The sequence below is a fragment of the Jaculus jaculus genome, chromosome 7, assembly GCF_020740685.1.
Source record: "Jaculus jaculus isolate mJacJac1 chromosome 7, mJacJac1.mat.Y.cur, whole genome shotgun sequence".
Classification (NCBI taxonomy): domain Eukaryota; kingdom Metazoa; phylum Chordata; class Mammalia; order Rodentia; family Dipodidae; genus Jaculus; species Jaculus jaculus.
Genome location: NC_059108.1, coordinates 36,837,442 through 36,865,000, shown reverse-complemented (window position 1 = coordinate 36,865,000; position 27,559 = coordinate 36,837,442).

The following is a 27,559-nucleotide window of genomic DNA, read 5'->3' as shown; positions in this document are numbered from 1 at the left end:
GGCCCAACTGAAACTAAGGAAAATTGGTGAAACAAGCAAGGGTGATGTTTTCCTGTGAACCAGATACCAGCACAAAGGGGAAGGAGATCAACGCAGAGAAAAATCAACTCCTACCAAATCAGAGAGCCAGAGCCTCAGATGTCCCCAACACCTCAGCACTGAAGCAGACCAAAAATGAACCCAACATGGCTCAGGGAAATTTTGCGGAAGAGGGGGCGGAAAGAATGTTAGAGTCACATGTTGGGTCATGATTTGCAGAGACATTTAGCATACCAATAACTGGGGACTAACTCCACAATGCACGACCCATTTACATCAACAAGGAGGGTCTAATGGGAGGGGGTAGATCATAGATGAGCCTAAACAATGGTACCAAACTGCCTGTATTTGATGAAAAGAAAACTAATAAATCAAATTTAAAAAAAAAAAAGAGAAAAAGGCAGACAGAAAGAAAGTGGGTATGGGTGTGCCAGGACCTCCTGCCACTGCAAATTAACTCCAGATGCATGCACCACTTTGTGCATCTGGCTTTATGTGGATTCTGGGTAATTGAACCTGGATTGTCAGACTTTGTAAACCCCTTTAATCTCTGAGCCATCTCTCCAGCTCTATGTGGTGTTTTTTTTTTTTTTTTAAACTGAAATTTTATTTGAATTCGGATTCAGAGTTCCATTTGGGCTTCACAAGGATGCTATTTGGTCTCCAATGTAAGGTCTTCTGCTTAGGAACTTTCCACACAAGTTCACTGAAAGGTCAGCCAGAGCAGAAAGTCAAGACTGAACTTGAAGCATCTATGTCTTCCTTGCATGCTAAATGCTGTCTTCAGATGCTTGGATTTAAGCTCACCTTTAGGTTACAGCAGTGTTCTGTGCACGCCCACTGGAATCACCCAAAATACTTTAAAAAGATAGTCAGAGCTCACAGGCCACTGAAACCACCGGAAGTTCAAGCCTCACTCACTGAATGTGCGGCAGCGGCATGTGATGTGGGATTGTGTTTAGGAATTCTGGTCAGTCTGCTGTACCATGATTGGAAACACTTGCAGGGTGTTTTACTTTTAAATATTTTTATTTATTTGCACGGAGAGGGGAAGAGTGGAGAATGGATGTGCCAGAGCCTCTTGCCACTGTAAACAACCTCCAGATGCATACACCACCACTCTGTGTATCTGTAAATACACTTTGTACATTTACTGGGTACAAGGAAACTCAACACAGGCCATCATGTTTTGCAAGCAATAGACTTTAACCATTGAGCAATCCCTGTAGCCCTTTTTCAGTTTCTCTCTTTCTTTTTTTTTAACTAGCCAGGTGAGCTGCTGCTTGGACTCCCAGGTGCGAAGCCACAGGCTCCCCATGCACTGGATTCTTTCTTCCGCAGTCCCAGGGAACCTACCTAACTTTCCTTTGCGAAGTTCTCAATCTACACAGAGCCATCGTGGAAGACTATGAATCTCCCTATCATATTACTAATTCTGAAAAAAGAGCTACATGTCCCAATATTCAAAAGGCATCCAGCTGTAGAGGAAAACATGAATCTACCCACTTCCCCATTTCTCAACCCCTCAGTTTCCCTTCCTACCAGCTGGGAACAGGGAGGGTTTCCTGTAACTATTGTTTATGCACATATAAGAAAGTGTTAGGTACAGAATTAATCCAGAGGATAATCTGCTAGACATGGGCCAGAGCTCTGCATGTTTTTACTGAACTAACTCCGAGGTGCGTTCTCTTCTTGACTTTTCTTTACCAAAGGGTGAAGCTCTTCAAGTCTTACCATCCTCCCTTCCCAGAGCGCCTGATCCCTATTCCCATTCCACCCCTTTTTCTGAATGCGCTTCTAGGCCGTGGTCCCGCATCTGCTGCAAAGGTAGAAGGAATGATGCTTATGGGTAGCAAGCCATTTGGGGAATTCTTAACATCATTTAGAAATTATACATCTCAAAGGAGTTTATGAATCATGGTCACCCTGAGCAACTGTTTAAAAAAATAGTAATTTAGGCAAGGGGCTGAGTGGGCTGCATTGTTTAAAAGCTAAATTCACAGGCAGGGAATATAGAAGGAGAAAGGCAGGAACTGGCCAAGTTCAGGGAACAAGAATAAAGAAGTGTTCACTCAATGCCTTAGAATCAAGATTTAAACTCAGGGGCTGGAGAGACAGCTTAGTGGTTAAGGCGCTTGCCTGCAAAGCTAAGGACCTGGGTTTGATTCCCTAGTCCCCATGTAAAGCCAGACGCACAAGGTGGCACCTGCATCAAGTTCATTTGCAGCTGCTGAAGGCCCTGGGGTGCTCTCCCCACCTCTCAAATAAGCAAATAATTTTGTGTTAAAGATTTAAGCCCAGGTAACCAGAATGATGGGATCATTGTCAGACTCTTTGTACAGGGCTCTCTCCAGCCTCATTGAATACTGCACTCATAAAATTTCAGAGGCAACCAGGCATGGGACAAATCTGTGAAGTAACAGTTTGTAGCTGACCCTTATGTGCATCTCTTCTGTCTCACTCTTCTGATCCGTGGGCCATTCTTCCACGAGGCTGCTGTCATCTAACTCCTGCCAAAATGATGAACAGTATCAGGTGGGGGCTGATAAAGGCAGAAGCTATGTTGTCTCCCGGGGGTAGTTACATTTTTTCAAAGGCGACTCAGGATAAAACAAAGCCTTAAAAAATAACAATGCACCCACAAGTGTGAAATTAATAGGGTCTAGGATTATTGCTTTTTTATTTAGTAGCTTTTACATTACACAACAGGAGGTCAGTCACGAGGTTAGCTCTGTTTTTAGGGACCACTTAATTTCAAAGCTTTCCTTGCCTAAGCATAAAACGACTGACTATCAATGGACTGTTGGTGCTATTACGGTGTATACTGGAGGTTACTTTCTAGCCATATGTTCAATTCGTTTGAAGCATGATGGTAGAGGTTAAACAATTTTCTTCCCTCTTTCTTGACAGTCTGATTAGGTGGTGTCTGCTATGGCCTGTCACTGGCCTTCTTTTCCTAGGATTACATGTTGACTGTCCCATGGAAGAAGGAAGGCAGAAAATCCCCTCACAATATCTAAAACTTCAATAGACTCATCCTGCTTCTAGAGACGATTCTCCACCCACCAGCGAGTTGAAAGCAACGGAAACAGCTGACTTGGTCTCATGACCCTGTACTCTAAGATCAGAGCCAGGGACGCAGTGACCTACACATGACAGGCATCACTTCTGATCCAGTGGGGCTAAGCAGAAGTTCAGCCAAGGGGAAACTCTCATTGTGCCAGGCACTCACTATGGAACCCTGCACTATCTGAAGCAGTATGGGCACTGGAGCCAGGCTATCTGTGTCCAAACACTATCAATTACTACAGGGGTGCCCACTGGTAATTTAATTTGCTGTGCCTTGGATTCTATTAAGTGGAAACTTCATTGAATGGCATAACACCCATGAAGCATATAGTGTTTTCATTTAATAACGGATGTATTTCATATCACTTCAGATGTTGCAGGCTGTTTTGCAATTAATTTTAGTTTGTTAAACTGGCATTTGTTTTCCTTTGATCTTTCCCTCCTTTTACACTGAATTTTCTCTTGGGTATTTCAGAGCCTAAAAATGGTGTGCACTTGTGAAAGGAGCTATAGCAGTTAAGTCACCTACAAAGTGGTAAAGATATCAGAGACTACTTCAAAGTTACAAGTCCCTGCTTGTGAGTGCAACACATTTTAGTTTATTTGTTTAAAAAAAATTTATTTTAGAGCCAGTGAAAGGGAGAATTGGGGCACCAGGGCCTCAGCCACTGAAATCAAACTCCAGACACTTGCACCATCTTGCGAGCATGTGTGATCTTATGCTTGCCTCACCTTTGTGCATCTGGCTTACAGAGGATCTGGAGAGTTGAACGTGGGTCCTTAGACTTCGCAGGCAAGCCCCTTCACTGCTAAGCCATCTCTCCAGCCCTTGTTTTAAATTTTTATTTTTTCCATTTTGACATTATCATTCATGCATATAGTATATTTTCATCTTATTCCCTCCCATTACCCTCTTTTATTGGCATCCTTCTTCCCCATTAACCCTCATCTCATGTTCATGTTTGTTTATTTTTTTAAAAACTCATTGAGGGCTGGAGAGATGGCTTAGTGGTTAAGCGCTTGCCTGTGAAGCCTAAGGACCCCGGTTCGAGGCTCGGTTCCCCAGGTCCCACGTTAGCCAGATGCACAAGGGGCGCACGCGTCTGGAGTTCGTTTGCAGAGGCTGGAAGCCCTGGCGCGCCCATTCTCTCTCTCTCCCTCTATCTGTCTTTCTCTCTGAGTCTGTCGCTCTCAAATAAATAAATAAATAAATAATTTAAAATAGTATCTCTTAAAAAAAAACAACTCATTGAGTTAAATTAGTGTTGCTTGCATGGTCATGAGTGGAAGGTTGTTTACTGTGGAATGGGCTACATCACTGGTGAACCTGACTGCTCTTCTCCCAGCAATCATTAGCTACCTTTAGGTAGTCTAGGAAGTCTGTGGTCTCATGCATCCTTCCCCCATTGATGGTGGAACATTGACAAGCTCCATCTTGTGCAGGAAACAGCAGCTGCTGAGAGTTCATGAGTATAATGGCCATATCTTATCCAGCAAAGAGCATTTTGCAGCCCTCTGACCAATCTTGCAGCTCTTACATTCTTTCTCCACCCTATTCCACATATTCTCAGCGATTTTACCAGCTCTGCATCTCTGTATTAACCACTGCTTGTTGTAGTAAGAAACTTCTATGCAAAAGGCATCAAGCAGTACTAAGTTATGAGAACACATGTAGATATTCAGATGGGAGTTTGGTATGCTGTTCATTTAGCATAACCATAGTAGTATGTTCCCCACATAGGATCTATATCCCTAGCCATGGGCTTTTGGCACGAAATCTCCCTTGCTGAGGGGGCTCAAATCCAGTCAACCAGAAAGAAGTTGGTTACATCCATAACATTCATGCCACTATTGCACCAGTGGGCACACATATCTTTCCTGACAGGTGTGGAATAGGTGTAGGACTGTTGGTAGTTTTTTTCCCCCAGCATCTAGCAGAGTACCTTCTCATACAAAGAAAGCTAGCTGGCAGGGAGGAAGTTTCCAGCTCAATTCAAGCTCAGTTTCCCTATGTTCTGCAGCCAAAACATGTGGTGTCTTCAGTAACAGGGATTTGCCATCTAGTTTTAGTAGGTGTGGTGGTTTCAATGTGAATGTCTCCCATGTGTTTTTAAAAATATTTTTATTTCCAAATATATAGAGAGATAGACAGAAGAGAGAGAGGAGGGCTGGGGAGATGGCTTAGCATTTAAGGTGCATGCCTGTGAAGCCTAAAGACCCAGGTTCAATTCTCCAGGTCCCATGTAAGCCAGATGCACAAGGTGGCACATGCATCTGGAGTTCATTTTCAGTGGCTACATGCCCTGGAGTGACCATTCTCTCTCTCTTTCTCTCTCTCTTTCCTTCTCTCCTTCTCTCTCTGACTGTAATAAATAAATAAAAATAAAATTGTTTTTAAAAAAGAGAGTAAGAGAGGGCTGGAGAGATGGTTTAGCGGTTAAGCGCTTGCCTGTGAAGCCTAAGGACCCCGGTTCGAGGCTCGGTTCCCCAGGTCCCACGTTAGCCAGATGCACAAGGGGGCGCACGCGTCTGGAGTTCGTTTGCAGAGGCTGGAAGCCCTGGCACGCCCATTCCCTCTCTCTCCCTCTATCTGTCTCTCTCTGTGTCTGTCACTCTCAAATAAATAAATTAAAAAAAAAAAAAAGAGAGTAAGAGAGAGAATTGTGTGCACCAGGGCCCCCAACCACTGCAAATGAACTCCATATGTATGTGCCACTGTGCATCTGGCTTTACATGGATACTGGGCAATCGAACTTGAGTCATTTAGGCTTTGCAGGCAAACACCTTAGACACTGAGCTATCACTCCATTCATGTCTTTGATTAAGCCTCATACTCAATCCCTGCTGGTAGAGCCTATGGGAGGAACAGCCTTCTGGAAGAGGTGTGTCACTAGGGATCAATGTTGAGGTAGTTCAGCCCTGCCTACCATGTGTTAGTTAAGAACTCACTCATGCTGCTACTTCCCAGGTGATGTGGCAAGATGTGATGCCTTGTCTCTGCTCTGTCATGTTTTCCCATTCATGCTGAAAATTCCTGTTGAGACTGTAAGCCAAAATAAAAGCTTGCCTCCATCAGCTGCTTTGGATCAGGTGTTTTGTCCCAGTAAGGAGAAGATAAGGTAATTGCAACAGCAATGACAATCGCCTCTATTGTCTCAGGGCTTCTGTAGCCTCCCTGACCAACTTATTGGGAGGATCTCATTCCTGGCACTGTAATTTATGAATAATAGCCCATGACATCTGGGAGTGGACTTATCTACCCACATAGGGGACCTGCATTCATACTCTTTTTGGTTATTGACTTATTTACTTATTTGTTTGCAACAGGGTCTCATGTAGCCAGAGTGGCATCACTGTGTGTGGCCTCGAATTTCTGATCCTCCTGTCTTTACTTCCCCAGTGCTGGGATTACAGGCACATGCCACTATGCCTGGTTTTATGTGGTGCTGGGCATCAAGCCCAGGGCCTCATGCATACTAGGCAGGCACTCCACTGACTGAGCTGTATCCCAGCCCCAGGTGAACTCAGACAACATCTTCTCTCCTCTGCTTCATGCAAGCACCCACCAATGGAGAGTGGCAGCTAGGAGATACTGTGTGGGAATGCATTCATGTCACCATCTTTTAAAAAATAATGTGGCACTGGAGAGGTGGCTTAGCAGTTATGGTACTTGCCTGTGAAGCCTAAGGACCCAGGTTCGATTCCCCAGTATCTATGTGAGATAGATGCACAAGGTAGCACATGTTTCTGGAGTTTGCTTGCAGTGGCTGGAGGCCCTGGCACACCCATTCTCTCTATCTGCCTCTTCCCCTCTCTCTCTCAAATAAATAAATGAAATATTTTTAAAATAATGTATATGCCAAAGTAAGATTTTGGAGAAGTCACATGTAAATATTACCTCCATCAGCTAATGGAGATACAAAGCCCATTTGAACATATTTCCTGTGATCTCTCAGAGTTTGGTGAAAACTGGTAACTTGAGAGGCAGGTAGCATCTGAATAGAGACTGAATGAATGGGTCATTTGAAAATCATTAAAGCCACCTTGTTTGGGCTGGAGAAATGGCTGAACAGTTAGGGCTCTTGCCTGCAAAGCCTAATGACCTGGGTTGAGTTCCCCAGTATCCACATAAAGCCAGATGCACAAAGTAGTGCACGCATCTGGAGTTCATTTGCAGTAGCTGGAGGCGCTGGTGTACCCATTTTCATTCTCTCTCTGTCTCACTCCTCTCCCTGTTTGCAAATAAATCAATAAAATTGTTTTATAAAAAAACCAACCTTGTTTTATTGCACTGTGTAGCTACACAAATATTTGCTGAATATTTATGCTAGGTACTCTCTCTTGATATGAAATGCCTGCCACATAAATGTTAATTAATGTTTGTTGATATGTTGAAGAGAGTGATGTTAATCTTCAGCGTTTAAATCAGGAGGCTGAAAATGTTTAATAGGATCAGCATTTAGATAGTATAGCTGTGTTTTGGCATTTAACTAGAGTGGTTTTTTCTACAGTGCCATATCAAGAGAAATTTCTACTTAAACTTGTTTTGAACAATTACTATTATATGGAAGTCAGCAGGATTCCAGTGAAGAATCAGTGAGCTTAGTACTTTTACCTTCTACCACTTTGATAGCATTGTTTTTAGGTATTGAAAATAGAGCATTCTGAAAGAACTCCAGAGATAGCACATTTTTTTTTTCTTTTTTTGGGAGGGGGGAAAAGACAAATTATTTTCTGCTGGAAAAGAAGTGGATGTGTGGGTGAGGAGAGGAGCTGAATTGAAAACTGATGTTAGAGTTCTAATAAACCATGTTGATGAATTATACAAGCACCTAAAATATGTCCAAAACATAGCTCATGCTAGAGTAATAAACTCACACACTTAACATGTATTTTTAGTAAATGAGCTTTCCAAGAAACACCATGAAATGTTTTAGCTTTAAGCCAGCCTGTGGACAGTTCTGTTTCATATAACATTCAATGTTATCTGACTTTTTACTCTTTTACTCTATTTCTAGTAGCTAGATCTTGTATTGGACAATGGACTACATGGCATGATTTAACCAAAGATCTCACTAGTATATGTTTTACCACAGAAGGCTGAAAGGTTTTCCATGGACACAGAACATGCTCAGCTGGCCACCACAGCCTGATGCTCTCAGGACTATTTAAAAGCATAAAATAGGCTGGGTGTGGTGGCGCATGCCTTTAATCCCAGCATGTGGGAGGCAGAGGTATGTGGATCCCCATGAGTTTGAGACCAGCCTGAGACTACATAGTTAATTCCAGGTCAACATGGACTAGAGTGAGACCCTACCACAAAAAAAAAAAAAAAAAACACAAAAAAGATGTCCCACATCATAAAATCTGTCCATCACCTCCGTTCTTGCATGTGAGTCAAAAGATACGCAGGAAATGGCCCCTAATGCCAAAAATCATCTATTAGCATTGTCTTCATGTAAGTCTTCCCAATCTCTAGTGTCCTTGTTAAAGGTCCTACAGTGAAAAACTTGTCAATAGTGGTAAGCCCCAGTTCCGAGCTTGTTAGCTTGCAATGGCTAACCTCATGTGTTTTGAATACTTGGTTGGGACAATTGTGGAGCTTTGCTGGGAGAGGTGTGTCATTGGGGGCGGACCTCGAGGTTTATTAGTGCAGCCCACTGGGTGTTCACAATGAACTCAGGCTACTTCCTTGAGACATGGAAGTGCTCAGATCTGCTATGCTTTTCCCGCTGTGATAAAACTTCCTCTAGCAACTTTCCTCCCATAAGCTGCTTCTGGTCAGGTGTTTCTTCCCAGCAGTAAGAAGGCAGCTGCTATGGCATACAGAAAAATCCACTTGGAAATATGGAAGACAGGTGAGTTTTTGAAAATATTTTACTTTTATTTATTTGGAAGATAAAGAGGGAGAGAGAGAGAGAGCCACTGCAAATGACCTACAGACGTGTGAGCCCCCTTATGCAGCTGGCTAATGTGGGTCCTGGAGAATCAAACCTGGGTCCTTTGGCTTTTCAGGCAAACACCTTAACTGCTAAGTCAATCCCTCCAGCCCGGCAGGTGAGTTTTGTTGAGGAGATGGAGCAAAGCATAAGTCTCTGTTCAGAGAAGCCAGAGGTGAGTGAGAAGCAATGATGTGATTAGAATGCCAAACAGCCCAGCACAGCCCACTGAGGTAGTTGGGAAAGAGACGAGTGAGTAGCGTGAGAGGGAGAAGGCTTTGGGGCTGAGATAAGAAACGTATTCCAGAGAGAACGGGTGCTGTCAAAGATAAAATCAGGGCTGGGTAGATGGCTCAGTGGTTAAAGGTGCTTGCTTGCAAAACCTGCTGGCCTGGGTTCAATTTTCCAGTACCCACATAAAGCCAAATGCACAAAATGGCACATGTGTCTAGAGTTCATTTGCAGCGTCAAGAGGCCCCGGAATGCCTATATTCTCTGTTGGCAAATGAATAAATAAAAATATTTAAAATCAACAGTGTCTCTCTTGCTCTCCCACCTTCCCTCACCTTCTCTTTGCATATGAATCTACGCACATATACACTTGTGGTTTTTCCAACTTTCCTACCCTAGGCTGGACCTAGCTGATGATTCTAACCCAGTGTGGTCTTTTATGCTTTTAAAATTCACTCTGGGGCTGGAGAGATGGCTGAGCGGTTAAGGTGCTTGCCGGCCAAACCCAAAGACCAACGTTTGATTCCCCACGACCCACGCAAGCTGGGTGCACAAGGTGGAACATGCATCTGGAGTTTGTTTGCAATGGCTAGAGGCCCTGGTCTGCCCATTCTCTCTCTCTTTCTTTCTACATATATACGTATGTTTGTATACCTGCCTGTTTCTCTCTCCCTCTGAAATAAATTAATAGTTTTTTAAAATAATCGAACTGTCATACTGACTCTACCTTTAAATCTTGGGCCTAAAAATGAAGAGTTTAAATGTCTGAAGAATTAAAATTTCATTGTGAGTTGGGCGTGGTGGCATATGCCTTTAATCCCAACACTTGGGAGGCAGAGGTAGGAGGATTGCCATGTGTTCGAGGCCACCCTGAGACTACATAGTGAATTTCAGGTCAGCCTGGGCTAGAGCAAGACCCTACCTTGAAAAAAAATTCACTGTGAAACTGGAAGCATCAGTGGAGTCGAGAGACCTTGGAGGAGCTACACTTCTGAAGCCTTCTGGCAGCTCTGTCACTGTCTTTTTAAAAATTTTTTTTGTTTATTTTTATTTATTTATTTGAGAGCGATGGAGAGAGAAAGAGGCAGATACAGAGAAAAAATGGGCACGCCAGGGCCTCCAGCCACTGCAAATGAACTCCAGACGCATGCGTCCCCTTGTGCATCTGGCTGACGTGGGTGCTGGGGAATTGAGCCTCGAACCGGGGTCCTCAGGCTTCACAGGCAAGTGCTTAACCCCTAAGCCCCTCTGTCACTGTTTTCCTGCACACTGCGCCCACACTAGCTCCATGCACTCTGTACCACGCTGCTCACTAGCCATCCATTAGAGAGGGACTGTCTTGGGGGAGACCATGAATCTTACACGCAAGACCTTGATCACCCTTTATCTGGAAAATTTCGCAGGGTTTATGCAGTAGGTAACGTTTAGTCTGTAAACCCAGACCACAAAGGGACACTCTCTACTCTGTAAACCTAGCCATATAATTGTATAATTGTAATTAATGAAAGACGACAACCAGTATCCAAACTGAAATTCATTATCGAGTCTAAGCCTCAAGGGACTCCTGGGTACTTGGCTGGAAACTTAACATCTGCCCCTTTTCCACTCTACCTTCTGCCCTTTATTTCTCCATTAGTTCCAAATATTGGACCATTAACTTTGTTCCTTAATGTTTTATTTGAGAAGAATTTAAAACTCACTAAAAAGTTACAAGAATAATACCAAGACCACCATTTACCTCTAACCTGGATATTTCTGTTATTAACTTTTTGTCTTACACTCCATGTTATTTACTTTAGCGTGTGTGTGTGTGCGTGTGTGTGTGACTTTTAAACAAGTCATTTGAGAGTAAATGATAGACTTTCAGATCATTCATTTGTATACATAAGTTTACAATTGAGGTCCACCTTTCCCCAAATTCCATTCTGGCATGAATAATATTGTCTTGAACTTGTGTGTGCTTACAGCGCTCTTGAGGTCTTAAGAACCAGGTAGTTGAAAGAGTTTGGCAAATGACTATTTGAATCTCATGGGAGTATCATGACATTTTATATCATGGTTCCACATGAATGTAAGCCTTGAAATTATTGTCTCGAAAGCATAGATATTAGGACTACAATTAGAATGTTTATTTCATCTCTTCCCTACTGTAGAGTATAATTTAAAGTTTCATGATTTCTACTGTTATTTTGGAATAAGTTGTTTCAACCATGCTAATTGTCTCACAGACTTCGTATTTGTTGCTAGTGTATGATTTTTAGTAGAAAACTGATACAAATTACATTAGAAATTCTTTCAACTGCTAATACTCAGATATTCATTATGGTTTGCAGTAACTTGGGATAATACCAGTTAAATAAACAGAAAAACTAGTCACTTTATAACTATATAATACAGGGCTGGAGAGATGGCTTAGCAGTTAAGCGCTTGCCTGTGAGTCCTAAGGACTCCGGTTCAAGGCTCTATTCCCCAGGACCCATGTTAGCCAGATGCACGAGGGGGCACATGCATCTGGAGTTTGTTTGCAGTGGCTGGAGGCCCTGGCACACCCATTCTCTCTCTCTCTGCCTCTTTCTCTCTCTGTCTGTTGCTCTCAAATAAATAAAAATAAACAAGAAAAAATTTTAAAAATATTTAAAACAATAGTTGAAAAAAGATTTACTTTTTAACCATCTGAGATTCTATATACATGGTCTTGGTACCCCTGTGGTACCAGAAAATCAAGTCGGAAGCTATCCTCTGAATATTTTTTACAAAAAAAGTATAGAAATTCAAATACTGGTGGCAGTTTCAACTTCACCAGAGTGTGACTTTATTTTTGGCCATGGTGATTTATAATACCAAAACCTAAAGAGCTGAAATCATTGCCATTTTGCTTATGGTCAATGAGACATTAATTCCACAGTTAGTCTTAAGAAAAAGAAGAACTGGGCTGGGTGTTGTGGCACATGCCTTTAATCCCAGCATTCAGGAGGCAGAGGTAGGAGGATTGCCATGAGTTCAAGGCTACCCTGAGACAAAAAAGAAAAAGAAGAGCTGATTTGCTGATTTACTTAGAACTGAAGTTCCCTACTGTGGTTTTTGCTTAAACCAGAGAGTATCAAGTTAATTAACGTGGCATACAGATTATCTTCCTAAAAAAAAATAGAAGTAGCAACTTTTTATCATACATTTCCATTGTGGGGTGGTAATTGATAAATGATTCCACCACAACTTACCAATTTTAAGAGAATATATGAGCTACATTGTTGCAGAAAAAGCTAGAAAGCTTTTTCTTTTTTATTTGTTACGTAGGTCATAAAATTTATAAACAATATAATGAACTCCCTACATATTCTCTACTGACTTTAAGAAATAAACACTAATCAACCTACCAATCTCCTCTCCAGTTATAACTACATAAAGAATATCTCACATACCCTCTATATGCCTTAAAAGATCAATACTAACACAGTTGAAGGTATCTATCTCCTTGCCAGTAGTAAGTACTAACTTAAATTTTGTGGTTATCATTTACACACACACACACACACACACACACACACACACACACAGAAACACACATACACATTCATCTTGTATTCATTTTGTTTTAGGATTTTTGAGGTAGGTTTTCACTATGGAATTCACTATGTAGTCTCAGGCTGGCCTTGAACTCACAGCAATCCTCCTATCTCTGCCTCCCAAGTGCTTGGATTAAAGGCACACATCACCATGCCTGGCAGAGAGAGAGAATGGGCACACCAGGGCCTCCTGCCATTGTAAACGAACTCCAGATACATGTGCCACCTTGCATCTGGCTTTACGTTGGCACTGGGGAATGGAAGTAGGGTTTTTAGGCTTTGCAAGCAAGCACCTTAACTGCTGAGACATCCCTCCAGCCCTTCACTTATGTTTTTATTACATACATGTGAATATATATATATATATACACACACATATAGTTATATTTTATATTATACTTTATGTGTGTACATACATATTAAGGAAATGTGATTTGTGTGTCCCTAAGAAATTGCTTTGCATAGCTTTCAAACGTTGAACTCTTGCTATGCCATTTTTATGCAGCATGCATTTTTTTTCCACCATATGCTTGTGAATTCCCTCCTCGATGATATATGTGACTTCAGTTGCTCTGTCATCACTGCCAGAGCAGTCTCCCAGCATGGGAATAGACTGTAACTGTCTCATTTATTCTCCAGTTGGTGACATTCACTAGGTCAAACCATATGATATTTCTGCTTTCCCAGAAGGTGATTAACTCAACACATCAATGTACATTTAAACAATGTGCATCTCAGAAGGATAACCCTCCCTCCATCTTGGGAGAGTGGCCCTCCCCTGGTAAGACTTGGATGGTCAGGGACAGGAGCGAGTGTATAACACCAAGGGTGCTCTGCAGAGAGGACATGAGCCCAGAAATGTAGAGTGAGGTAATTCCACTGGGGAGGCTCAGATGCTCAGCTCAGCCTCCTAAGAACCTAAGTACCAGAGCTGCGGGGGGCAAAAGTAAATGCTTGTGTCTGCTCTGGAGAGATGGGGTGTTCTAAGTAGCAGACTGTGGGTCTCAGGCTGGGAGAGAAAGCCCTATCTGCTGGTTGATTTCCTAGCAGAGTCCAGAAGACAGCAGGCAGGTTGGTCTAAAAAGCTAGGAGAACAGTTTTGATGCCAAGGGACATGGGCTTGGGTACCAGACAGGAAAATAGCCACTTTCTCCAGAGACAAAGATACCTGTCTGAAAGGGAGAGCTGAACCTAGCTCAGTAGTTGTTGTTCTTTTTTTTTTTTGAATTAAGAATTTTTCATCTTGATCACACCCTCCAAGGTTCAGATACTATTATGGAAGATGTGGCAGAAAGAATGTAAGAGCCAACAGAAGGGGAAGAGAGCTTACAATATTTTCTTCCAGACACAATGTGACCATGGTATTCATGACCTCACAGTGGCTAATGCTACCTACAGAAGATACGCATAATAGAAGAGGAAGGGCTGGAGAGATGGCTTAGCGGTTAAGCGCTTGCCTGTGAAGCCAAAGGACCCCAGTTTGAGGCTCGGTTCCCCAGGCCCCACCTTAGCCAGATGCACAAGGGGGCGCACATGTCTGGAGTTCGTTTGCAGAGGCTGGAAGCCATGGCGCTCCCATTCTCTCTCTCCCTCTATCTGTCTTTATCTCTGTGTCTGTCACTCTCAAATTAAAAAAAAAAAAAAAATTAAAAAAAATAGAAGAGGAAAAATAACATCAAAATAGAAGGAAGAAGCCAGTGTGGTGGCACACGCCTTTAGTTGCAGCACTTGGGAGGCAGAGGTAGGAGGATCAATGTCAGTTTGAGGCTGGCCTAGGCACTACAGAGTGAGTTCCAGGTCAGCTTGTACTAGATTGAGATCCTACCTCAATAAAATAAAATAAAATAAAATAAAATAAAATAAAATAAAATAAAATAAATAAAGAAGGGCTGGAGAGATTGCCTAGCTGTTAAGGTGTTTGCCTGTGAAGCCTAAGGATCCAGGTTTGATTCCCCAGTACCCATGTAATCCAGATGCACATGATGACACATGTGTCTGGAGTTCATCTGTGGTGGTTAGAGGCCCTGGCAAGCCCATTCTCTCTCTCCCTATCTGCCTCTTTCTCACTCTCAAATAAATAAATAAAAATTTAAAACTATAAAAAAAAATTGAAGAAAGACTACCGGAGGGCCAGGCACAGTGGCATATGCCTTTAATGCAAGCACATGGGAGGCAGAGTTAGGAGGATGGCTGTGAGTTCAAGGCCAGCTTGGTGCTACAGAGTGAGTTCCAGGTCAGCCTGGGCTAGAGTGAGAACCTAACTTGAAACAACAAAGACAAAAGACTGGTTGAGGGGAAGGGGAACTTGGGGGTCCAGGGAAAGGAGGAGTGGTGGGAGGGGATTATAATCATGATATATTGTCTATATACTGACAATATGCCTATATTGTCAATAAAAAGTTTTAGGACTGGAGAGATGGTACAGCGGTTAAGGCACTTGCCTGCAAAGCCTAATGACCCAGGTTCAATTCCCCAGTACCCATGTAAAGGCAAATGCAGAAAGTGGCACATGCATCTGGAGTTTGTGTACAGCAGCTAGAGGCTCTGGTGAACCCATTCTCTCTCTCTCTCTCCTTGTGAATAAATAAAATAAAAAAGTATTTTTAAAAAAGTTTTAAAATGGAAAATTTTACTTTTTAATCATATGTAGATTTCATCTATTCCCCACGTATTTATTAACTACTTTCTTTATTTTGGTACTATGGTAACACTACGGACACCAAGCTTAACACAATATCATGCTTGTGCCCCAGATTTTACAATCTCTGCCTAGAAAATCCCAGAGAATTCATAACCTAGATTTGGATTAGATTATTAGGCAATTTCAGCTAAGTTGCTAGAAGTGTATTAATAGTTTAAACAATATTATATATTAGCATTTAGAAAATAAAAACATACTTTTATCAGTAAAAAGACTTTAAGGTATATAATAACAGCCTGAGTATAAACTGGAGATTGAGCTGGTGGTTGTTGGCTAAACGGTTATCACAAAACCATTAAAGAGATACATGCATGAGCTATCCAGAACACCAGGTCCAGTGACCAGCCACATGCTGGATCCAGCACTTAGAGTTCTAAGTAGAGAGGACCGAGGGGAACAGACGGAGGGGATGGCAGTGCGGAATGTGCTCATTCATGGATGGTAGAGTCGAGGGTACAAATCTGGTAGACATTGCAGATCTTCATAATAAGCTCTTTAGGTGGGTGCTGGCTGAGCAGCAAAATATGTAGACTGAGTCTAATACTGTTCTCTAACGGGAGTCCTTACAAACATATTCCCTAAAAAGTAGAGCTATGTATGCCCTGTGTGTATAAACTATGCACAGATAGGAATACGTGCAATTACACTTAATATCCTCACAAAGGTATTCATGAGCCTCCACCGCAAATGTAAGCAGACTTGAAGTTATAAATCTAATAAATATGTATGAAGGCCATTAATTATGAGAGAAAAGCCTCTTTCCTCACACTTGACTTCTGTGACAATTATAAAGTCCATTTGCTGAGAACATCAAAGGAGCTCAGTGGTTGTCTGATGGAGTCGAGCAGGTGCTGCATGCATCCCAGCTGACAGGACGCTTCCGAATCTCCTCAGGGTGAGGCTTGTCTGCACGGAGCCCTGGAGTGCGCTGGAGCCACACAGCAAGCCAGGGGCTCTAAAGCTGCAAAGTGTTTCCATGAGCGGCTGAGACTGTTGATGGATATATCCAGTCCTGTCAGGAGTGTGGAGGAGAGGGGCTCCATTAACAAGACAGGGGTAGATCTAGGTCTATCAGGAGTGTGGAAGAGAATCGCTCCATTAAGAAATTCCTGGTGCCAAAGTTGGTTGCATATAGCATATGGGTACTACTGAGAAAATCCAGTGATTTACCTGTTCCCGATCCTGGACACAACATCTGTAACTGACAGGAAATGATTTGTGAAATAAGACCATTTAATAAATGCTTAAAATGTCTAGAGCATCAGTATTTCAAAAATGGGATTGATGGCATATTATAAACCTAACCTAAAATTCATTTGGAAAAAATAAAGGACTACTAGCCAAGATTACTTTAAGAAGAATCAAAACCAATATGGTTTATCAGAAATCAAGATGAAAATTTATTGTTTTTAGGAAATATCCTGTTGTAGATGTAGGTTAGAATGCCACCTCCATATTTATGCAATCGAATGAGACAAAGTAGAGAGGTGGATTCCAATTCAGTGGATATAAGAAGTCAATGTAGGGGATGGAGAGATGACTTAGTGTTTAAGGTGCTGCCTGTGAAAGGACCAAAGTTTGGCTCCCCAGAACCCATGTAAGCCAGTCACACAAGGTGACACATTTGCACAAGGTCATGCATACAACTAAGGTGGTACACACATCTTTAGTTTGATTGCAGTGGCTAGAGGTTCTGGCATGCCAATTCTCTCTCTCACACACATAAAAAGAAGACAGTAAAATAGTTTTTTTATTCATAAAGAAACTTATTGGGTTTATTATTTCATACCCTAAAAGATAGTAAATTCTAGATGTTTAAAGATTCAATGCACAAAGCTAACTTCTAAAGCTTGCAGAAGAAATCAGATGAAGGCATCTCTATGACCTCAGGGTAAAAGAAAGATGTTTTTAACTAGAGATACAAAGCACAAGCCATTTAGGAAAATAACAGTAAATCTGGCTGCCTATTAAGGCTTAATGATAAGGCTTGTTCTCCTTAGACGGAGATGGCAAGCTACGGATCAGGAGGGGATATTTACAACTCATTTTATTGTGCAATATAAATCAGTAAGAAAAAGAAATATTCCTTTCAAAAATGGGCAAAAGATGTTCATAGGAAACTCTAAGTAGCCAGTACACATATAGAAAAAAATAAGAAAGATGATTTCATACACATCAGAATTGTAAGGATTATCACACAGTACCTATTATTTCTTGGAGCAATCAGGAAGGAAATTTTAAACCATCACTATTTATGTTAAAGGATCTAGTGTAAAAGACAGAGAACATGTATGAATAGAGAGGGAGTTCCATTAGAGATGAAATCTGCAAGGATGAAACAGAAATGCTAGGTCTAGCTACAAAGCTGTGGGATGCTTTTTTAAAAAGTATATATATTTTTAATTTTTAAAAATTTGTTTATTTGAGAGAAAGAGAAATAGGCAGGGTGAGGAGAAAGAGAGAGAGAGAGAGAATGGGAACACCTAGGCCTCCAGCCACTGGGAATGAACTCCAGTTGCGTGCGCCCTGGGTCCTTTGGCTTTGCAGGCAAGTTCCTTAACCACTGAGCAATCTCTCCAGACCTGTAGGATGCTTTTGACACAAGCAGATGCTACAGCCAAAGAGACAGTGAACCTCAGAGGCAAAGCGGCAGAGATTATCCCAAACTGCAACAAAGGACAAAAGGGAGTGTGTGAAGGTGACGAGGAAGGGACGAGAGCAGAGCATTTAGCAACATTAACATTGTCCAGCATACATGCAAAGAAGTCAGAGAACAGGAAGGAAGAAATATTTGATGAGATAAGAATGGTTGATAGTTTCTACAGATGGCCTTGAAGACCAGCCAGATTTGATAAGCCCTGGGCAAACAATAGGTGATTTCTCCTCACTCTAGCACAAGTGTGGGAGTTTGTTTGGATGTCCCCTATTTTCCAGGTGTTAAAATTAAACTAGTAATTGGGATCTCCAGTTGCCTGGCTGGAGGAGAGGTCATGATGGGGTGGGCGCGGGGGGGGGGGGGGGGCGGTGGTGCAAAGGGTGAATCTGGAGTCCAGCCCAAAAGTACGTGCAGAGAAATACAGAGAAGTCTGAGCTCAGGGCTCTCTGCCACTTGATGCTTTTTGGTATTTACTGGCTGCTGGTGGTTTTTCTCTGTGTCTGGATCTGTGAAAGGGAGCCAGCTTCTTCTGCCATTGATGGAACTTCCCCTGGACTTGTAAACTAAGATAAATCCTGTTTCTCCTCTAAACTGTGCCGGGTTGGATGTTCATCCCAGCAATGTAGGCAGGACTGTCTACGACAGCAAGTAAACTAAAGAGCAAGTAAAAACTCTTCCTTGTCCTAATGAGGCATAAATCATACAGACACCTCAGTATAAATAGAGCAGAACAAAGAATTCTGGCCCAGAGCCAGAAATTTTCCTACAGTAACCTTGCAAGAAAAGGCCTTTCCTATAGAAACCCTCCAAGGAAAGGCCTTACTAGGCAAGCTTCATGGAAGAGGCCTGTGAGCTGCTTCCAATCTGTTTCTCTTATTTGTAAGCACCATCTTTTGCCCGATATGTGATGAGTATCAGTCAATATAAATTGGATAATGAAAGAAATGAGCTAAAAAGGAAAATGCTGCCAGGCTTGGGCACAGGAGTGGAAACACCGTCACACACTAAAATAATCCACATATGCTTTTGCCTCTGTATTTTTAGCACCTCACAGTACTTAGCTCTGTGATTATACAACTAGCTCATGCATTATTTCACCATTTTAACAGCTCTTTACTGAAGCTTTCCTGTGAACTCTGATAGTTACTGAAGGCTGAGGTTGTAAGACTAAACAAGATACAGTTCTTAAGGTCATCACAGTCCAAAAGAAGTCAAGTGATATATTAGTATGGTTTTTACAGTGGAAATGATGTGCAGGCTATTCTTTCTAAAGAGGGAGAGACACTCAGTGTAGCTTTCTGTAATAGCAATGATTCTAGACATAAGTTGTGGAGTTAGATGGAGCTGGTCTTTTTTTTTTTGCTTTTTCGAGGTAGGGTCTCACTCTAGCTCAGGCTGACCTGGAATTCACTCTGTACTCTCAGGGTGGCCTTGAACTCTTGGCGATCCTCCTACCTCTGCCTCCCGAGTGCTGGGATTAAAGGTGCACCACCACGCCCGGCTTAGAGCTGGTCTTAAATATAGCCCTTACATGGTATAAGCTGAGACATGGACCCAGTCACAACTCTGCACTCCACTCCTTCTCTGAACAGGAGAGCATAGTTTCCTCACGTATTCTAATATCAGAAGGCTTATCTGACAGAAAGCATGTCAACTGCTCAGGAGAATGCCTGTCACAAAAATAATGGCCAGTGGTAATACTGGTAGTTGACATTTCTTTTATAGCATGTAAAATTTGAACCCTTACTTATCTAAAAAGATTTAACCATAATAATTTATTTCTCAAGGATTCTAGATAGCTTGTACTTTAAAACTTTTTTTGTTTATTTTTATTCATTTATTTGAAAGTGAAAGAGAGAGAAAGGCAGAGAGAGAGAGAGAAAGAGAGAGAGAGAGAATGGGTGTGCCAAGGCCTCTAGCAACTGCAACTAAGTCCAGATGCATGCGCCCCCTTGTGCATCTGGCTAAAGTGGCTCCTGGGGAATAGAGCCTCGAACCAGGGTTCTTAGGCTTCATATGCAAGCACTCAACCACTAAGCCATCTCTCTGATAGCTGATATTTTAATAAACAGCGCTGAGCTAAGAACCAGGGGTAGAAAGATGAGAAGACCTAGAAGACTTTTAGCAGAAATACCATTGGATATACCTGTTAAGAGAACATTTGTAATCAACATAGTGCATAGTTACTAAAAAGTTAAAGTAGCAATGAACTACATTAAAAAATGTTCCAAACACCCTCCCTTAAGCAAGTATGCTTCAAAGTGGAGGGCCACCAGGGGATTTTGGTTTATACTGGCATTCCTGCAAGTTGTACAACTCCAAATAGCATCCCATAAGCCCTGAGCACTAAACCGGGAGCATTTGACAGGTCTGTCACTTTTCTCATCCCTTAAAATAACCCAGGGATGCACTATCACCACATACGTAAAGCCTCTGTGTCTATGATTTTGAAAACTTTCCTTTGTTAGCTAAAAATACCTTGGATTGAGCCAGGTGTGGTGGTGCATGCCTTTAATCCCAGCACTTGGGAGGCAGAGGTAGGAGGATTGCCATGAGTTTGAGGCCACCCTGAGACTCCATAGTGAATTTCAGCCAGCCTGAGCTAGAGTAAGACCCTACCTCAACCCCCCCAAAGAAATACACACACACACACACACACACACACCTTGGCTTGTTCGCAGCCTTTCTGGTTGCTATTGTTTTGACTTGTCTAAATGTAGCTGCAGGGCTGGAGAGATGGCTTAGCGGTTAAGCACTTGCCTGTGAAGCCTAAGCACCCCGGTTCGGTTCCCCAGGTCCCACGTTAGCCAGATGCACAAGGGGTCGCACGCGTCTGGAGTTTGTTTGCAGAGGCTGGAAGCCCTGGTGCGCCCATTCTCTCTCTCTCTCCCTCTATCTGTCTTTCTCTCTATGTTTGTTGCTCTCAAATAAATAACTAAAAAATTTTAAAAAATGTAGCTGCAGCCAAGTTTAATCGTACACTTATAAGCTGCACTTAAAATTTGAAACTGCATCTTCGATAATTCATAGTCACGATGGAAAAAATAAGTATTAATTTTTACTTTCTATAAATAATAAAACCTGGGTCCCATTATTTTTCAAAACTAATTCATCTTTTGACAACTTTCCACATATATACAATGCATCTTGATCATATTCACTCCCCCATCAGCTCTTTCCCCTTCAACTCCTTCTTCTCAAGTAATCTCCCTTTCGACTTTCGTGTGTGTGTGTGTGTGTGTGTGTGTGTGTGTGTGTGTGTGTGTGTGTCCCACTGAGTTTAGTTAAGCTATTTGCATCGTTGATGAAGATAACTGAGCTAGCCAATCACAGTGTCTGACAATGGGGACATTGGGAGTTCAACTCTAACCTCTTGCTGAGGGCAATTAGAAAAGTTAGGAAGTACTGGAGATGCCTGCTTGAAAATAAGTTAACAAAGACTAGCAGGCCAGGAGTTGGATGTGTTGGATGACTCTGTTTCTCCTAGAGGAACTTGATTTCTGAGCAAGCTGCAGAGAAAATCCATAGCACTGTTCCCCATAGTGGAGAGGGCAGGCTCTGGAGAGGAACTGGTCTTGGGAGGGGCCAGGACAGCTTCCTTCCTTCAGGTGAGACCCTCACCACATCAGTAAGTTGGGTCAGAAGCACACGTAGGCTTTTACACAGGTGGCCATTCAGCCTTGCTGGATCCAGACTCCAGATGCTGGAATGATCAAACACAGGCTATAAATAGCTATCCTCACTGTTCAAAGTGATAAAAAAGTCTGACAGAGAACTGGAATCTTTTTAAAATTTAAATTCCCACGATGAGAAGTGCGTAACAAAACTAGGCACTCAGCGAATGTGTACAACAGCAGACTCTGCAGAGGCTCAGTGAATTATAAAAGAAGTCAGAAGAAAATATTCAACTGAAACACAGGTGGAAGGCTGGAAAATAGAAAACAATGCTTAAGAGACAAAGAGGAGACTGTGAGAAAGCCTAACATGTAGGCAACTGGAATTCCAGGAAGAAAAAAAAAATAGGGCTGAGAAATATTCTGAAATAATTACTGAGAATATTCCAAGACTAAGAGAGACATCAAGACACAGACTCAACACGCAATCAGTATTAACACATGATGTTAACACAAATTCAATAGAGTCTAAAGAGATATGAGCACAACGTTATGCCAATAAATCCAGCAGTTGAGATGACATGGACATAACCCAATAGCTACTAATAAACTTAAAACCTTTTATTATTTAAAAATCTCTCAAAGAAAACTGTTAAGCCAGATAGATTCACTAGTGAATTTTATCAAATTCTTTAAAAGGAAATAATATTAACCTTACACAAACTCAGAAAAGAGGGAAGGACATGGTTAAAAGGACAGCATGAAAATAATAGGAAAACTTGACAGATGTTAAACAAACAAAAAAAAAAAAAAAGAAAGAAAGAAAGAAAGAAATTATTTCTGCTGAAAGGCAACAAAAAAATCTTTAACAAAATATTAACAAGTCAAATGCAACATTTTATAAAAATGTTTTGTAAAAAAGGGTGATGATTGAGCTGGAGAAATGGCTTAGTGGTTAAGGCATTTGCCTGCGAAGCCTAAGGATCCAGGTTTGATTCTCCAGTACCCACATAAGCCAGATGCACAAGGTGGAACATACGTCTGGAGTATGTTTGCAGTGGCTAGAGGCCCTGACATGCCCATTCTCTCTCTTTCCTGTCACTCTCAAATAATTAAATTTTTTTTTAAAAAGGTGATGATCAGGGCTGGAGAGATGGCTTAGCGGTTAAGCGCTTGCCTGTGAAGCCTAAGGACCCCGGTTCGAGGCTCGGTTCCCCAGGTCCCACGTTAGCCAGATGCACAAGGGGGCGCACGCGTCTGGAGTTCGTTTGCAGAGGCTGGAAGCCCTGGCGTGCCCATTCTCTCTCTCTCTCTCTCTCTCTCTCTCTCTCTATCTATCTATCTATCTATCTATCTATCTTTCTCTCTGTGTCTGTTGCTCTCAAATAAATAAATAAATAATTTTTTTAAAAAGGTGATGATCAAGCAAGGGCTACCTCAAAATAAATATTTGACCTGAAATTTGAACATTAATGTAACCCATCATATTAATAAAGAGAGAAATCCTTTTATCTGGTTAACCAATATAGAAAAGGCATCTGTTAAAATTCAACTCTAAAGTCAAGATAAAAACTGTGGGCCAGGAGAGAACTTCCTCAGTGTAGTAAAGGACATCTTTGAAAACCCTACAGTTTACAGACTTACTGGCGCACTCCAGGTTCTTTCCCAGTAACGATGGGCCCAAAGCAGGGAAGTCTGTCCTTACTCACTCCTCAACACGGCACTGAAATTCTCATGTAGTGTAACACGACACTACAAAGAAAGAAAAGCTCACAGAGCAGAAAGGAATGCATATGTCAGCTCACAGATGACATGACTGAGTACATTAAAATTCCCAAGAAATTTAAAAACAATTACCAGAAGTAATTTGTGAGCTTAGAAAGCTTGCAGGACACAGTCAATTTATGAAAATCAGTTGTGATCCTGAACCCTACCAGCAAGCAGCTGGAAAGAAAATGTTAAAAAGTTTATATGCTTACTGAGTCATATAATAAGAGAAAGAATGCATACAGCATGGCCTCTGTGATGAAAACAAAATGCTACTGAGAAGTCAAGAAAACTTAAATAAGTAGAAATAAACCATGCTCGTGGAAGCCTCAAATTATTAAGCTTACAACCCTCCTCTAAGTTGAATGATAGGTTCAGTACAATTCCAGTCAAAACCATTTGATATATACATATGGCTGGAGAGATTCCTCAGCAGTGAAAGATATTGCTTGTAAAGCCTGATGACCTGGGTTTAATTCCCCAGTTCCTGTGTAAAACCAGGTGCACACAGTGACGCAAGGGTTGGGAGGCCCTGGTACTTCTCTCTCCTCTCTCAAATAAATAAATGAAACTATTTTTGTTTAAATTATACAACAGTCTCTCTTTTTCTCCCTAAGAATTGTCAAGCTTACTCTAAAATTCAGGGGGGAATACTAAAGACCTTGAAATATCTACAGCAATTTTGAAAAATTACAAATGACAGCCTGAGCCCAAGACTAACAAAAGGTATAAATAATGCACTATATGGTGATAAGATGATGCCAGAGAGCCCCAAATAGAACCACAATCATAGTCATTATACTTTTGACAAAGATCAACCTATTCTGTGGTAGGCCATGAAAATGTACCAATCCTGTCTTCTGTGGAGGAAAGCAAAGTTGACTGGTGGCTATGAGATGACAGTGGTTAGAAGTTTCTAAGATGGTCTTGATGACCTGATGATCTGAGGACCCCTGGATAGACCAGACTCATCACATGGCTGCTGCCCGTTGGGTCTATCTGGCACCTTTATGCCAAGCCCAAGCCTGACTGAGCAGAGCAGAGTTCAAGCACTAGGCAACTTTGGCTTCAGAAATCCCTGCATAGGGCTAAGAGATGGCTCAGTGGATAAATCATTTGCTATGAAAATGTGAATTCCTGAGTTTGGCTCTACTAAAAGCTGGACTCCGTGGCAGGCACCTCTAATCCAGGTGCACCTATGGTGATGAGAAGAGAAGTGGAGAGAGGCCCAAGGAGCCTGGTGAATACAGCCACGACCAGTGAGAGACCAGTGAGAGACCTGCCCCAAACAAGGTGGAAGGCCAACACCTGAAACTGTCCTCTGACCTCGACATGTGTACTGTGGCACATGCACTTACTCTCATGCGTGCATACATACATACATACATGAAGAAGAGGGAGGAGGCTTGATTGGATAATCATATGAAAATAAAACAACAAAATAAAATTTAACTCCTCACTGCACACATACAAATCAATTCCAGATGGATTACATAAATATACAAAGTAAAATGAACACTATAGAACACAGAATTGTTCTAAATTTTTAGCATAACAAAATCTTAATTAAATGGGACACAAAAAGCACTAGCTTAAAAAAAAGACTAATCAAGTGAGCTTCACTGAAATGAATAACTTCTTTTCAAAGGACACTTGATTAAAGGGAGAAGACTGTCCAAAAAAAAAAAAAAAAAACAACATACAAAGGGGGCTGGAAAGATGGTTAAAGGTGCTTGCTTGCAAAGCTTGATGGCCCGGGGTTCGATTCCCAATTACCCATGAAAAGCCAGAGGCATAAAGTGGTGAATGCATTTGGAGTTTACAATGGGAAGAGGCCCTGGTATGCTCATTCTCTTTGCTTGCAAATAAGTAAATAAATAAAAATACTCAAAAAGACATAAAAGATGCTTAAAATGTAAGCTATAATGAAGTGTAGCCACACATCCACAAGGATGCCTAAAATTTAATAACATACTTCTCAAGGGGGGGCAAGGATGTGAAGTGACAGGAATTATGACTATTGGGGGAGCATAAACTGGTACTTTTTTTGGAAAACAGTTTAACATTATCTTTTAGGACTGAAGATATGCATACCCTATGAATTAGTTCCACTTTCAGGTATACACTTAAAAGAAATGCCTATAGCACATGAACCAAAAATAACACATGAACTATTCACAGCAGTGGCAATTGTAAAAAGCCCCTGTGACGGTTTGATTCAGGTGTCCCCCATAAACTTAGGTGTTCTGAATGCTAGGTTCCCAGCTGATAGATATTTGGGAATTAATGCCTCCTGGAGGGAGTGTATTGTTGGGGGCAGGCTTAAGGGCTTTATAGCCAGTTTCCCCATGCCAGTGTTTGGCACACTCTCCTGTTCCTGTTGTTGACCTTATGTTGGCCAGGGGGTGATGTCCACCCTCTGCTCATGCCATCGTTTTCCCCTGCCATCGTGGAGCTTCCCCTCGAGCCTGTAAGCCAAATAAACCTCTTTTTCCCAGAAGCTGCTCTTGGTTGGGTGATTTCTACCAGCAATGCGACCCAGACTGCAACAGCCCCCAAATGCAAAATAATTTCCAGGAATAGAAAGAATCAATTATGACATAATTACATATGAGTTACTGTAAAACAATGAAAATTAATGAAACAGTTATAGGTAAGAACATAGTTCACAAAATTATAATAGAGATCAGAAACAAAAAGTACGTTTATATCATGAAACATAGGCTAAGTTGCATAAAGTCCTTATTTTAGGAAAATTACACAATAGTGTTCAGTGATTACTGCTTTGCCACTTTGAGTTGGAGTGAGGGAAAAAGTGGGGATTAAGAGGTGGTGTGACAGGGACTTCTGGAGCAATGGAATCTTCTACCAACCAGGGTGACTATGCTGACATGAGCTGAAAGCGTCAAGTATTTTCTTGTGCTTTTTTTTTTTTTTTTTTTTTTACAATAGAACACATTCAACAACCAAACAAAAAGGATAGGCCACTCTGATATCACCATGAACAGCTTGGTAGTGGTTGTGGACTTTTCTGATTTTGAGTTATTTTTAATAATGGCAAGCAGTTTACCTAATCACACTCTCCTACAGAGACTGTACATCTAATGTTTAGGAAAAGGCTTGCCATGGGTAAAAATTTTTACCAGTAAAGACCCATGAAAAAGAAACCAATCCAATTATTACAACTAAAAATTTGGGGCTGGAGAGATGGCTTAGTGGTTATGTGCTTACCTGTGAAGCCTAAGCGTGACCCTGGCTCGAGGCTCTATTCCCCAGGACCCACATTAGCCAGATGCACAAGGGGGCGCATGCGTCTGGAGTTCGTTTGTAGTGGCTGGAGGCCCCGGCACACCCACATCCATTCTCTCTCTGTCTGTAGTTCTCAAATAAATAAATGAAAATAGACAAAAAAAAAAAAAAATTGAGGGCTGGAGAGATGGCTTAGCGGTTAAGCGCTTGCCTGTGAAGCCTAAGGACCCCCGTTCGAGGCTTGGTTCCCCAGGTCCCACGTTAGCCAGATGCACAAGGGGGCGCACGCGTCTGCAGTTCGTTTGCAGAGGCTGGATGCCCTGGCGCGCCCATTCTCTCTCTCTCTCCCTCTATCTGTCTTCCTCTCTGTCTCTGTCACTCTCAAATAAATAAATAAAATATTAAAAAAAATAATTATTTAAAAAAAATTTGAAAAAACTAAAAAATTGGTTCAAAAAATCAAATTAATAGGACCAAGTATAAGTACTTATTAACTGAGATGAGGAATATGTCTTTGAAAGAATATGGATTCCTGCTGACAGCAAATTAGGCAGATAACTCAGATACGAAAGAAAAGACAAAAAAAAAAAAAAGAGTCAAATTCCAAATGGCCTCCCTCTACTGTGTCTTTGTTCTGCATTATGTAACCATCATGGTAGGATTCTTTTTGACAGAACATTTGTATGTGTAGACAGGAAAGATAACCACATAAAGAGTAGTTAACACATGTT